This window comes from Pseudophryne corroboree, chromosome 3, assembly GCF_028390025.1.
Source record: "Pseudophryne corroboree isolate aPseCor3 chromosome 3, aPseCor3.hap2, whole genome shotgun sequence".
Classification (NCBI taxonomy): Eukaryota; Metazoa; Chordata; class Amphibia; order Anura; family Myobatrachidae; genus Pseudophryne; species Pseudophryne corroboree.
In genome coordinates this window covers 481833334-481849139 of record NC_086446.1, presented here as the reverse complement: position 1 = coordinate 481849139, position 15806 = coordinate 481833334, and the positions used below count along the sequence as shown (strand labels likewise).

At 47.3% G+C, this 15806-nt stretch overlaps 1 protein-coding gene across 2 annotated transcripts in view; it reads left to right on the top strand.

Annotated features, from left to right (window-relative positions):
- The window catches only part of RGS9 (regulator of G protein signaling 9), a 353468-nt gene that overhangs the window by 27371 nt on the left and 310291 nt on the right, over positions 1-15806 (top strand). The window lies entirely within an intron of this gene.

The following is a 15806-nucleotide window of genomic DNA, read 5'->3' as shown; positions in this document are numbered from 1 at the left end:
GAGATGCAGTGCTGGGTTGGCTTGGTCGGATTCCCTGACTGAAAATATTTTATTCATATAGAGCATTTAATAGGATGCATTCTATATATATGTACGTGAGATGCACAGAGGGATATTTGCTCTCTGGCATCAAGATAAGTACGTTGTCCATATCACCCAGAAGATGTCATGGACACGACAGTGGTCAGGTGATACAGATCCCATACGGCACATGGAAGTATTGCCGTATAAAGGGAAGGAGTTAGTGGGGTCGGTCCATCGGACCTGGGGACCACGGCAACAGCTGGGAAATCCAACCTTTTTACCCCAAGTTACATCTCAGCTGAAAAAGACACCGTCTTTTCAGCCTCAATCCTTCCTTTCCCATGAGGGCATGCAGGCAAAAGGCCAGTCATATCTGCCCAGACATAGAGGTAAGGGAAGTAGACTGCAGCAGGCAGCCCCTTCCCAGGAAAAGAAGCCCTCCACCGCGTCTGCCAAGTCCTCAGCATGACGCTGGGGCCATGCAAGCGGACTCAAGGTGGGGGGGTAGTCTCAAGAGTCTCAGCGCGCAGTGGGATCACTCGCAGGTTGACCCCTAGATAGTACAAGTATTATCCCAGGGGTACAGATTGGAGAGTCGAGACATCTTCTCCTCGCAGGTTTCTGAAGTCTGCTTTACCAACGGCTCCCTCCGACAGGGAGGCAGCATTGGAAACAATTCACAAGCTGTATATCCAGCAGGTGATAATCAAAGTACCCCTCCTACAACAAGGAAAAGGGTATTATTTTTCCACACTATATTGTGGTACTGACGCCAGACGGCTTGGTGAGACATAGTCTAAACTGAAATCTTTGAACACTTACATAAAAGGTTCAAATCGAGATGGAGTCACTCAGAGCAGTGATAGCGAACCGGAAAAAAGGGGACTATATGGTGTCCCTGGACATCAAGGATTACCTCCATGTCCAAATTTGCCCTTCTCAACAAGGGTACCTCTGGTTCGTGGTACAGAACTGTCAATATCAGTTTCAGACGATGCCGTTTGAATTATCCACGGCACCCCGGGCCTTTTACCAAGGTAATGGCCGAAAAGATGTTTCTTCAAAGAAAAAAGGCATCTAAATTATCCCTTACTTGGACGATATCCTGAAAAGGGCAAGTTCCAGAGAACAGTTGGAGGTCGGAAGAGCACTATCTAAAGTAGTTCTACGACAGCACGACTGGATTCTAAATATTCCAAGAATCGCAGCTGTTTTCCGACGATACGTCTGCTGTTCCTAGGAATGATTCTGGGCATAGTCCAGAAAAAGGTGTTCCTCCGGGAGGAAAAAGCCAAGGAGTTATTCGACCTAGTCAGAAACCTCCTAAAACCAGGCCAAGTATCAGTGCATCAATGCACAGGAGTCCTGGGAAAAATGGTGGCTTCTTACGAAGCGATTCCATTCGGCAGATCTCAGGGGATTTGCTGGACGAATGGTCCGGATCGCATTTTCAGATGCATCAGCGGATAATCCTGTCTCCAAGGACAAGGGTGTCTCTTCTGTGGGGGCTGCAGAGTGCTCATCTTTTAGAGGGCAGCACACTCAGCATTCAGGACTGTGTTCTGGGGACCACGGATACCAGCCTGAGAGGCTGGGGAGTAGTCACACAGGGAAAAAATTTCCAAGGAAGTGTGGTCAAGTCTGGAGACTTCTCTCCACATGAATATACTGGAGCTAAGGGCAATTTACAATGCTCTGAGCCTAGGAAGACTCCTGCTTCAAAGTCAACCGGTGCTGATCCAGTAGGACATCATCATGGCGGTCGCCCACGTTATCAGACGGGGCGACACAAGAAGCAGGAGGGCAATGACAGCAAGGATTCTTCGCTGGGCGGAAAATCATGTGATAACACTGTCAGCAGTGTTCATTCCGGGAGTGGGCAACTGGGAAGATTTCCTCAGCATAAATGAATTCCACCCGGAAAAGTGGAAACTTAATCTGGAAGTTTCCACATGATTGTAAACCGTTGGGAAAGACCAAAGGTGGTTATGATGGCGTCCCACCTGAAGCGCCAGGTCAAGAGACACTCAGGCAATAGCTGGGACGCTCTGGTAACACCGTCGGTGTACCAGTCGGTGTATGTGTTCCATCCTCTGCTTTTCATACCCAATGTATTGAAAATGATAGGAAGGAGAGGAGTAAGAACTATACTCGTGGCTCCGGTTTGGCCAAGAAGGACTTGGTTCCCGGAACTTCAAGAGATACTAAGAAGGGTCTTGATTCGGCAAGAACCGTGTCTGTTCCGGGACTTACCGCAGCTGCGTTGACGCCAAGGCGGGTGAACGCCGGATCCTAAGGGAAAGAGGCATTCCGGAAGAGGTCATCCCTACCCTGGTCAGAGCCAGGAAGGAGGTGACCGCACAACATTATCACCACTTAGGTGAAAATATGTGCCAGGGTGTGAGTCCAGGAAGGCTCCACGGAAGAATTTCAACTAGGTTAATTTCTACATTTCCTGCAAACAGGAGTGTCTATGGGTCTCAAAATTGGTCCATTAAGGTTCAAATTTCGGCCTGTTGATTTTCTTCCAGAAAGAAATTGGCTTCAGTTCCTGAAGTCCAGAAGTTGTTAAGGGAGTACTGCATATACAGCCCCTTTGATGTCTCCAGTGGCACTGGGCGATCTCAACGTAGTTTTGGGATTCCTAAAAAATCACATTGGTTTAAACAACTCAAATCTGTGGATTTGATATATCTCACATGGAAAATGACCATGCTGTTGGTCCTGGCCTCGGCCAGGCGAGTGTCAGAATTGGCGGCTTTATCTCACAAAGCCATATCTGATTGTCCATTCGGACAGAGCAAAGCTGCGGACTCGTCCCCAGTTTCTCCTTAAGGTGGTGTCAGCGTTTCACCTGAACCAGCTTATTGTGGTACCTGCGGCTACTAGGGACTTGGAGGACTCCAAGTTGCTGGATGTTATCAGGGCCCTGAAAATATAGTTTCCAGGTTGGCTGGAGTCAGGAAATCTGACTTGCTGTTTATCCTGTATGCACCCAACAATGCTGGGTGCTTCTGCTTCTAAGCAGTCGATTGCTCGTGGGATTGGTAGCACAATTCAACTTGCACATTCTGTGGCAGGCCTGCCACAGTCTAAATCTGTTAAGGCCCATTCCACAAGGAAGGTGGGCTCATCTTGGGCGGCTGCCCGAGGGGTCTCGGCATTACAACTTTGCCGAGCAGCTACGTGGTCGGGGGAGAACACGTTTGTAAAATTCTACAAATTTGATACCCTGGCAAAAGAGGACCTGGAGTTCTCTCATTCGGTGCTGCAGAGTCATCCGCACTCTCCCGCCCGTTTGGGAGCTTTGGTATAATCCCCATGGTCCTTTCAGGAACCCCAGCATCCACAAGGACGATAGAGAAAATAAGAATTTACTTACCGATAATTCTATTTCTCGGAGTCCGTAGTGGATGCTGGGCGCCCATCCCAAGTGCGGATTATCTGCAATACTTGTACATAGTTATTGCTAACTAAATCGGGTTATTGTTGTTGTGAGCCATCTTTTCAGAGGCTCCGCTGTTATCATACTGTTAACTGGGTTCAGATCACAGGTTGTACAGTGTGATTGGTGTGGCTGGTATGAGTCTTACCCGGGATTCAAAATTCCTCCCTTATTGTGTACGCTCGTCCGGGCACAGTACCTAACTGGAGTCTGGAGGAGGGTCATAGGGGGAGGAGCCAGTGCACACCACCTGATCGGAAAGCTTTACTTTTTGTGCCCTGTCTCCTGCGGAGCCGCTATTCCCCATGGTCCTTTCAGGAACCCCAGCATCCACTACGGACTCCGAGAAATAGAATTATCGGTAAGTAAATTCTTATTATATATATACACTGCTCAATAAAATAAAGGGAACACTTAAACAACACAATGTAACTCCAAATCAATCACACTTCTGTGAAATCAAACTGTCCACTTAGGAAGCAACACTGATTGACAATCAATTTCACATGCTGTTGTGCAAATGGAATAGACAACGGGTGGAAATTTATAGGCAATTAGCAAGACACCCCCAATAAAGGAGTTGTTCTGCAGGTGGTGACCACAGACCACTTCTCAGCTCCTATGCTTTCTGGCTGATGTTTTGGTCACTTTTGAAAGCTGGCGGTGCTTTCACTCCAGTGGTAGCATGAGACGGAGTCTACAACCCACACAAGTGGCTCAGGTAGTGCAGCTCATCCAGGATGGCACATCAATGCGAGCTGTGGCAAGAAGGTTTGCTGTGTCTGTCAGCATATTGTCCAGAGCATGGAGGCGCTACCAGAAGACAGGCCAGTACATCAGGAGACGTGGAGGAGGCCTTAGGAGGGCAACAACCCAGCAGCAGGACCGCTACCTCCGCCTGTGTGCAGGGAGGAACAGGAGGAGCACTGCCAGAGCCCTGCAAAATGACCTCCAGCAAGCCACAAATGTGCATGTGTCTACTCAAACGATCAGAAACAGACTCCATTAGGGTGGTATGAGGGCCCGACGTCCACAGGTGGGGGTTGTGCTTACAGCCCAACACCGGGCAGGACGTTTGGCATTTGCCAGAGAACACCAAGATTGGAAAATTCGCCACTGTGCTCTTCACAGATGAAAGCAGGTTCTCACTGAGCACATGTGACAGACGTGACAGAGTCTGGAGACGCCAAGGAGAACGTTCTGCTGCCTGCAACATCCTCCAGCATGACCGGTTTGGCAGTGGGTCAGTAATGGTGTGGGGTGGCATTTCTTTGGGGGGCCATACAGCCCTCCATGTGCTCGCCAGAGGTAGCCTGACTGCCATTAGGTACCGAGATGAGATCCTCGGACCCCTTGTAAGACCATATGCTGGTGCGGTTGGCCCTGGGTTCCTCCTAATGCAAGACAATGCTAGACCTCATGTGGCTGGAGTGTGTCAGCAGTTCTTGCAAGACAAAGGCATTGATGCTATGGACTGGCCCGCCCATTCCCCAGACCTGAATCCAATTGAGCACATCTGGGACATCATGTCTCGCTCCATCCACCAACGCCACGTTGCACCACAGACTGTCCAGGAGTTGGTGGATGCTTTAGTCCAGGTCTGGGAGGAGATCCCTCAGGAGACCATCCGCCACCTCATCAGGAGCATGCCCAGGCGTTGTAGGGAGGTCATACAGGCACGTGGAGGCCACACACACTACTGAGCCTCATTTTTACTTGTTTTAAGGACATTACATCAAAGTTGGATCAGCCTGTAGTGTGTTTTTCCACTTTAATTTTGAGTGTGACTCCAAATCCAGACCTCCATGGGTTAATACATTTGATTTCCATTGATAATTTTTGTGTGATTTTGTTGTCCGCACATTCAAATATGTAAAGAACAAAGTATTTCATAAGAATATTTCATTCAGTCAGATCTAGGATGTGTTGTTTTAGTGTTCCCTTTATTTTTTTGAGCAGTGTATATGTGTGTGTATGTATGTGTGTGTGTGTGTATATATATATATATATATATATATATATATATATATATATATATATTTATTTAGATGTACAGTGCTAATACTGTCCTTATAGTGTGATTTTAAACAGCTAAAATAGAGATGATGAAAGGGTCTATCCATAAGAAATCTGCTTCCTGATGGTAGATCATATTTGCTCAGTTCACATTATGGCCCTACACACTAGCCGATTACACTGAGCGATATGAACAATCTCGTTCATTAATGAACAAGATAGCGTTCATATCGCTCAGCCTGTAGGCACCAACGATGAATGAAGCGCGGCCCGCGCTCGTTCATCATTGGCGGTGGCTCGTTTATACTGTACATGCAAGCCAATATTGACAATCTCGTCCATATTAGCATGCTGGGCTATGATGCCGAGTGACCAGGGTGGGTGAAGAAACTTCACCCCCCCCCACCCCACCCCTGCTGCCGGGTCGCCCTTATCGGCCGTCTGGCACCTCGGCCAATGTGTAGGGCCCACTAGATAAACTTTGCTAGAGAGTGCATCTACTAACAAATCATTTTTTTAGGTAAGTAGTTTGATTACAGTTAAATATTATTTGTGTCTTTTACTGTATAGTGAAATGTTTCTTTAAAATAAAAAAAAAAAAAAAAAAAGAGTCCACATGTACATATTATTTATTCCCATTTAGAACCAAACCAGTTGAAGTAAGGAACACCTTTTTTTTTTTTTACCCATTCCATTTTACCCTTTCCATAACAACAGTCATATAGGGGATGATTCAGGGGTTGGATACTAATTAGTAGCATCTGCGACTTTTGTTACAGCGGTTACTATGAAACTATGCTAATGCTGCAGCCAATGGGCTGTCCAGTGAGACTCCTACTGGCTGCATCTCTAATCCGCTGTGGTGTGCACCAAGGATCACCACAGAGTGTACATCGGCTGCACCATCAGACGTCTGAGTAACATGATGGTTCAGTGGTATCTGGCTGCCGGTGTCAGAGGAACAACACCTCCCCCCCCCCCCCCACCACCACCACCACCACCACCCTCCCGGCACCAGCCAGTAATATCTATTGGAACTGCATGGCTCTCGATGCAGTTACGATCTGCATACACATAAGTAAAACATTGGGTGCTCTGTAAATCTGGCTGCACTGCTTGTAAATTCCAGTTTGTGGTGTCATATTTTCATTTTCAAGTCCATTTTGCTGCAGGGCTGCATTGTAAATGACAGTTTATGTTTCTAGATTTATTAACATTTAATTGACTTATTCACTGTGGGGAAAGGAAAAGGCAACAACTCACTCAAGATTTTCAAGCATGCCACTGTGTGAAGACACTGAGCAGGCACTGGTTCCTATTGCCATCTGGACCTTATATGGAAGTGCTGACAACCCTCTTACATCCCTGATCCCACATATCTAATTACAAAACCTGATTAATAACCACACAGTCTGCTGCTGTCCAGCTAGAAATCTCATTGTCCTGAAAATGTGTGTGTTAAGTACAGTAATCCAAACAATATTAAACTAATTTTGTTACAGTTAGCATATTATTGTTATCAATTGACTGTAGTAATTGATTTTGTGTGAGTCTCCCATTTACTCTGGACTGGTAAATGCTGGTTTATTGTTGTAACAATTGTATATGACAACGTGGTCTTATCTATTTACCTACGGTGCTTATTAAAACAACGTTTTATTAAGCACCGTAGTGGTTAGCAAGAAAGTTGCCCAGAAATTGGGTTACATTCCAGCCAGGGTTCTTTGTGTGTAGTTTGCATGTTCTACTCATTTGCATTGGTTTTCTCTGGCTTCTCCTCTGTGCCTGCGGCACTAACTCTATGATTGCAAGCTATACAGGGGCTAATTCTATACAAATTCAAAAATGATCTAGACAGGAATGTGATGACGCTGGGTCCTTACAGGAGTAACCACGACAATGGTGAACTCCAGGTATCGGTAGCTGACAAGGCAATGAAAGATTGGCACTATCTCGCTGATTCCCATGTCATGTTATCTCATATATATTTGAATACTTGGCATTTTAGCAGAGTCTGTTATGTCTAAAGACATTAGTTCCACTTTCTGAACCTCTGTTCAAAAAGTTATTTCACCTGCTGAGTACACGGAGTACATTAACTCCAGGAATGGAAGAAGCGGTCCTCTATTAACTGACTGTATAGAGAAGAGGCTGTGTACACTCTTCCTGACCCAAATCTTGAATCCGATGTTCAGTTGATTTGTTCATTAGGGATCGATGAAAGATTTCCTTGGCTCATGTATCGTGGTGTACCAGGAGTAGTTTGTGCTATCCCGGGCTACTGTGGTGCACTAAATTACTGCACTAGTGATAATCACTCCAACATCAACCTCTCTCCCTAATTGTTTGGCCTGGTAAGGTAACAGGAGTGTGTAGTATATCATGTGGGGATGCATTTGCCGGCTGTCGGGATCCCGGCGGTCAAAACAAGACTTTTCCCACTAGTGGGTGTCCATGACACCCATAGAGTGGAAATAGATCCTGTAGCGAGTGCAGCAAGTACGCAAGGAGACTCTTTGCACTCGCCCAGCTGCTAGCATTCTAGCGTGTGGGATGCTGATGTCGGGATATGAACAGTCAGCATCCCGCCCGCCGGCAAATCATACTGATTCCGTCATGCAGGTGTTTTACCTTAAATAGAAAATAAATCTATTATTTGACAATACGCACTCATCACTAATTCTTTTACTTCCCGATATGTTAGGAAGATGAAATTTAACATAAGCATTTTTCAGGTGGGAAATAGGAAAACTATGTCATTTAGAATTTTAATAAATCTTCCCTAAGGGGATGAAAAGGGGGTTGACATAATTATGTAATTACCGACGCATGGCGTGCATTCCGGGAACGATAACACCCAAACGGACAATCGGATCAAAATTTGGATTGAATCTCCAGAGTGTAGAATTTAATAAACTACAAAAATGTGAAAGCCCTCACTCACTCACTCATCACTAATTCTCTTCCCGATAGGTTAGGAAGATGAAATTTAACATAGGTATTCTGCAGGTGGGAAATAGGAAAACGACGTAATATAATTTTAGGATGAAAATGGGGTTGACATAATGACATCATTACCAATGCGTAGCTTGCGTTGGTTCAACGATAACGCCCAAAAGGACAATCTGATCAAAATTTGGATTGCACCTCCAGTGTGTAGAATTTAATAAACTACATAAATGGTCCTGTCACTTTTTACCGTATCTGCTACTGGTGCTCCTCGGGTAACGGCAAGAACCATGGATTAGTATTTCTTACATTAAGATGTCTCAAATTTACAGCTGTATAGATTTACCTAATTTTTAACACTCATTTATATTTACAACCGTGAAAATCAGAAACTCCTGTGCGAAGAACAGGTAGAACAGCTAGTGTATAACATATATTGTACATTGCTGAGTTGCATAATATAACTTGAGTGTTTACACGTAACTATCCATCAGTCTCTCTTTCACTACTCTTCAGCAGGGTAACATCTGAGAGGACAGGTTCTTCTGTATGTACTGTAAGCAGACAGAGTTTGAGTGACAGCTTTTAAGAATTGCTGTGTATAATTACATGGTGGGGTTGGTTGGTTCTTTAACAGGAGTGGGGCAAATTAGGTCACAGTAGCTCAAGGTTCTTTTCCCACTCAGTTGGTGGCGTGGACCTGCAGCCGAGCATGAATACCCGGTGGTGGTCTGGTTTCTATCACAGGCTGTTGGGATTCCAGCGTCGGTTTTCTGTTGCAGCATGATGGCCCATTTGCTTGGGGGGCGCAACTTTGTTAGGGAAAGTCCACTTGGCTGCGGTCACATCCCATGCTACCAAAGCAGTTAAGTGATTAATTCAGTGGTGATTTAATATTTGTAACAAAGTTGGTGTGGAATGTCATATTAAAACTGTACAGGGGAGGATCCAGAACAAAAATAGGATTTTAATTACCTACCGGTGAATCCTTTTCTCGTAGTCCGTAGAGGATGCTGGGGTCCATATTAGTACCATGGGATGTTGACGGGTCCACCAGGAGCCATGGGCAGTTTAAGACTTTGATAGTGTGGGCTGGTTCCTCCCTCTATGCCCCTCATACCAGACTCAGTCTAGAAACTGTGCCCAAGGAGACGGACAACTTAGAGAGAAGGATTTTACACAGATAGTGGCGAGATTCACACCAGCTCACACATACTGTACAAGGCAAACCATGCTAACCAGCTTGAAAACTCAGCAACGGCTGAACAATATTACTTAATCAAGTAAGACAAAAACAGTACTCAACCAAGAACAAAGCAGTACTGAACTAAGTAACCACTGCAGGATCACGAAGCGCTGGGCGGGCGCCCAGCATCCTCTATGGACTACGAGAAAAGGATTTACTGGTAGGTAATTAAAATCCTATTTTCTCTTACGTCCTAGAGGATGCTGGGGTCCATATTAGTACCATGGGAATGTACCAAAGCTCCCAGAACGGGAGGGAGAGCGCGGAGGCTCCTGCAGAACTGATTGGCCACTGAGCACCTAAAGTTTGGTCAAAGTATCGAACTTGTAGAACTTAGCAAACGTGTTCGACCCAGACCAAGTAGCCGCTCGGCAAAGCTGTAAAGCCGAGACACCCCAGGCAGCCGCCCAGGAAGAACCCACCTTACGAGTAAAGTGTGTCTTAACAGATTTTGGACACGGCAATCCTGCCGTAGAATATGTATGCTGGATAGTTACCCTGATCCAGCGAGCGATCGTCTGCTTAGAAGCAGGAAACCCAATTTTTTGGGGATCATACAGGACAAACAGTCCGATTTCCTGTGACGAGCAGTCCTCTTCACATAGATTTTCAGAACCCTTACAACATCCAAGGACTTTGACGGAATTGAGGAGTCTGTAGCAACTGGTACCACAATAGGTTGGTTGATATGAAAAGCCGACACAACCTTTTGGAAGGAATTGCTGACGTGTCCGGAGCTCAGCTCTATCTTCATGGAAGATCAAGTAGGGGCTTCTACAAAGCAAAGCCCCCAACTTCGACACATGTCTAGCAGAAGATAAGGCCAACAACGTGACAGCCTTCCACATGAGAAACTTGACCTCAACCTCCTGTAGAGGCTTGAACCAATCCGATTGGAGGAACTGTAACACCACGTTAAGATCCCAGGGTGCCGTAGGCAGCACAAAAGGAGGCTGGATGCGCAGAACCCCTTTCAAGAAAGTCTGAACCTCAGAGAGGGAAGCCAGTTGTTTCTGGAAGAAAATGGATAAGGCCGAAATCTGGACCTTTACGGATCCCAACTTCAGGCCCATAGCCACACCTGCTTGCAGGAATAGGAGAAACCGTCCCAGTTGAAACTCCACCATAGGAAACTTCTTGGATTCACACCAAGATACATACTTTTTCCAAATGTAATGATAATGTTTAGACGCTACTCCTTTCCTAGCCGGTATCAGGGTAGGAATAACCTTGTTTGGAATGCCCTTCCGAGCTCATATCTGGCGTTCAACCTCCATGCCGTCAAACGTAGCCGCGGTAAGTCTTGATAAGCGAACGGCCCCTGTTACAGTAGGTCCTTCTGAAGAGGAAGAGGCCTCGGATCTTCCAGCAGTAGATCCAGAAGATTCGCGTACCAAGCCCTTCTTGGTCAGTCCGGAGCAATGAGGATCGCCTGAACTCTTGTTCTCTTTATGAGCTTTAGAATCCGTGGAATTAATGGAAGCGGAGGAAACACGTACACTGACTGGAACACCCACGGAGTCACCAGGGCGTCCACCGCCACTGCTTGTGGGTCTCTTGACCTGGAACAGTACCTCCGAAGTTTCTTGTTGAGATGGGTGGCCATCATGTCTATTTGGTGTATACCCAAAGATTTGTCACCTCTGTGAACACCTCCGGATGGAGGCCCCACTCTCCTCGATGAAGAACGTGTCTGCTAAGAAAGTCCGCTTCCCAGTTGTCCACTCCCGGAATGAAGATTGCTGACAGCGCCAACGCGTGCCTTTCTGCCAAGAAGATGATTCTTGTTACCTCTGACATTGCAGCTCTGCTCTTCGTTCCGCCCTGTCTGTTTATGTAGGCCACCTTCGTTACATTGTCCGACTGCACTTGAATGGCCCAATCTTGTAGAAGATGCGCTGCTTGTAGAAGACCGTTGTATATGGCCCTTAGTTCCAGAATGTTGATTGAAAGACTGGATTCCAGACCTTCCTTGGAAGGTTTCCCCTTAGGTGACTGCGCTCCAACCTCTGAGACTTGCATTCGTGGTTAGAAGGATCCAGTCCTGAATCCCGAACCTACGGCCCTCTAGAAGGCAATGCAATTGTAGCCACCACAGGAGTGAAATCCTGGCTTTCGGCAACAGACGTATCCTCTGGTGCATGTGCAGATGAGATCCCGTCACTTGTCCAGGAGGTCCAGTTGGAAGGACCATGCATGAAATCTTCCGTACTGAAGAGCCTCATAGGAGGCAACAATCTTCCCCAGAAGGTGAATGCATTGATGAACCAATACCCAGGTAGGTTTCAAGACATCCCGGACCATTCTTTGAATCACCAACGTCTTTTCCACCGGTAGAAATACCCTCTGCACTTCCGTGTCGAGGAACATCACCAGGAAAGACAATCTCCTTGTCGGCTCCAAATGTGATTTTGGAAGATTCAGGAACCATCCATGTTCCCTGAGCAGTCGTGAGAGCAATGGACTGCAACAACCTCTCCCTGGAAGATGCCTTTATCAGCAGATCGTCCAGATAAGGAATTGTATTCACCCCCTGCCTGCGGAGGAGGATCATCATCTCCGCCATCACCTTGGTGAACATCCTTGGTGCTGTGGAGAGGCCGAACGGCAGTGCCTGGAACTGATAGTGACAGTCCAACAGCGCAAATCTGAGATAAGCCTGGTGTGGTGGCCAAATCGGAATGTGAAAGTATGCATCCTTGATGTCCAAGGATACCAGAAACTCTCCCTCCTCCAGCCCTGAGATCACCGCTCTCAGAGACTCCATTTGAACTTGAATTCCCTTAAATAAGGGTTTAGCGACTTCAGGTTCAAAATTGGCCTGACCGAACCATCCGGTTTCGGTACCACAAAGAGGTTTGAATAGTAACCCTGGTTAACCAGAGGAGGTGGAACTGTAACAATTACATCTGCCCTTTCCAATTTGTGAATGGCTTCCTGAAGGATAGCCCTGTCTGACAGCAAAGCTGGCAGACCTGATTTGAAGAACCTGTGGGGAGGGAGCTCTTGAAACTCCAGTTTGTACCCCTGGGACACAATATCCTGTACCCAGGGATCCAGACTGGATGACACCCAGACGTGACTGAAACGTCTGAGCCTCGCCCCCACCTGCCCGTTCTCCAGGCAGGAAGGTCCACCGTCATGCTGAGGATTTTGAGGACACAGAGGCAGGTTTCTGGTCTTGGGAACCTGCAGGTGCCATTTTTTTGGATTTGGCTCGGCCAGTAGGTAGGAGTCTTGGATTTTTTAGCTTTTGCAGGCCGAAAGGACTGCACCGAGGACTTTGAACCGGGTCTCTTCGTCGTCTGAGAGGCTGAGGGAAGAAAGGTTGACTTACCAGCGGTTGCCGTGGAGATCCACGCATCCAATGCTTCCCCAAATAGAGCCTGACCTGTGAAGGGTAGGTTCTCCACACTTCTCCTGGATTCCGCGTCTGCAGACCATTGGCGTAGCCAGAGTCCCCTGCGTGCTGAGACAGCCATGGACGACGTCCTTGCAGTCAGATTACCCAGGTCCTTCATGGCCTCCACCATGAAACCCGCAGAATCCTGTATGTTACGTAAAAACAATTCAATGTCCCTTCTATCCATAGAATCTAAGTCCTCTAGTAATGTGCCTGACCACTTTAATTTGGCTTTAGAAATCCATGCACAGGCAATAGTGGCCTTAACGCCACTCCTGAAGCAGTGTATATGGATTTGAGCGTAGTCTCAATCTTGCGGTCTGCCGGTTCTTTTAAAACGGTAGACCCCGGGACAGGTAACACCACCTTTTTTAGACAGTCTAGATACAGAGGCGTCTACTGTAGGTGAGTTTTCCCACTTTTTCCTATCATCCTCAGGGAAAGGAAAAGCCACAAGAACCCTCTTTGGGATCTGGAAATTTTTCTCTGGATTTTCCCAGGATTTTTCAAATAAAGCTCCCCTAGTTGTGACCGGCTCCTCCGGGCACATTTTCTAAACTGAGTCTGGTAGGAGGGGCATAGAGGGAGGAGCCAGCCCACACTATCAAAGTCTTAAAGTGCCCATGGCTCCTGGTGGACCCGTCTATATCCCATGGTACTAATATGGACCCCAGCATTTTCTAGGACGTAAGAAATAACAGGTGGTGCACCATGACAGGGGAAGGACGGGGGGTGTTATTTGCATGCGCCCCTGGGAAAATGGGCATGGTCTCATAACAAGGTCATGGTCTCAAAGGGAATGCATATTTGTAAGACAGGGAGAGGGTGACAGAAGAGCGGGGATGATGGAGAGATAGAGATACAGGGGAGAGACAGAGGGGGACGCCAGGGAATGGGTGACTGGGGGAGGAAGTGGGTGACGTTAGGGGGAGGCAGCGGGTGATGTAGAGGATGATGGTGAGACGCAGTGGTGAAAGGAGACCGAGGTGACAGGGAGAGAGTGGGATACAGAGAGTCAGCTGGGGACTGGAAAAGGCAGTAGGTGAAAGAGAAAGGCAAAGGTGTTAAGGAGATAGTGAGTGTCAGGGAAATAGCAGGTGACGTGGAGACATGGGTGACAGTGAGAGACAGTGGGTAATGATCGGGGGAGTGGGTGTCAGGTAGATGACAAGGAGAGACAGAGGTCAACAGGGAGATAATGGGTGATATGGAGTCAGTGGATGACATGGCAGCAGAGAGAAGCAGAGGGTGACAGGGTGATAGTGGGTGACAGAGGCAGTGGATCACAAGGAAAGGCAGAGGGTGACAGGGAGATAGAGGGTAACTGGGGAAGCAGTGGAGAACATGGAGGCAGTGGGTGACAGAGAGAGGCAGAGGGTGACTGGGAGATAGAAAATGACTGGGGAGGCATTGAAGGACATGGAGGGAGTGGGTGACAGTGAGATTCAGGGGTGACAGAGAGAGGCAGGGGTGACATGGAGATAGTGGGTGACATGCACCATGGAGCACCCTGTGGTGCCCAGGCCGCTGTCCTGGATGGTGTCCCTGCTGCAGGTGATCAGGCTACTGCCCTCTCGATCGCAGTACTCTGTGAACAGTGGAAGCAGGAGGTGCAGGCGGTGGCCAGGGGTTGGTGGGAGGTGCAAGCAGCAGCGGGGGCTGGTGGGAGTTGCAGCCAGGAGCTGGCTGCTGCTGCCAGCGTGTTGCCCGGGGGGCGGCGCCTGCCTACTGCCTCTGATCCCAAGCCCCCTGCTGGCAAAAAAAAAAAATCCTGAAAAGGACAGGGGGGCACATCTCATTCCATCCTTCATTAAACTGCACCAGATCACACACGATATCTTTACAGGCAATCGGAGATGTCGCATGCAACCCGTGGGAGCGAGCATACACACTGCATGATACGACGTTCCACTTTGGCCGTAAACTATATATTGTGCTGATATCAGCGTAGAGTGTACCCACCCTAAGACTAGTATTTTATAGTGATTTGTAGCCTCTCTTACAAATTAGAGGCTATTGATCATTGTAACAGGTCTTCCAAAATGTATCGCACTTCTACGAGTTGCTCACCTTTCCCACTATAAGCTGTATAATGCTCCCATTATGGATGCCTCGGTAAGGAAGTTTCCTCTCTGATCATCTTTGAGATTGAAGGCTACTAGTTTGGGGTTGATGTGAGCTGCTACTTGACATTGATTGCAGTTGAGACTGAGTAGTGCGTAAACTTTATGTCAAGCGGCATTATGAGGTAACCTTGGGGAGAAGCATGGACTAGGATCGTGGACTGTGAATGTGGTCCAGGGGAGGGTGAGAGCACACACCAAACAAGAGGTAAGCAACAGCCCATCGTGCACCCTCCCATCTAGCATCTCACTTACTGTTTGGCGGGCTTCAGGTTGGGGAGAAGGAGGCTATGAGTCTGTAATGCTCTTCTCCAGTGCAGGGTGGCCCGTCATGGAGACGGAGTAAGCTGGCACCATCCCTCTGTTGGCTGGTGCCAGTGTACTCTGTGAGCCGTGTCTGCACTGAGTGCCGGGCTGTGTGAGAAAAGTGCTGGCAATATTTTTTACATTTTCTCTGGTATAATATTAGCCTGTAATAATGTGTTTAGTAGAGATACTCAGACACACAAATAATCTATTCTTAACAAATTACTCTTAACATTTTGCCTTTCAAATTTAAAATATGCCCTTGTCACTGATAAGCACCCTGCACTTATAGTG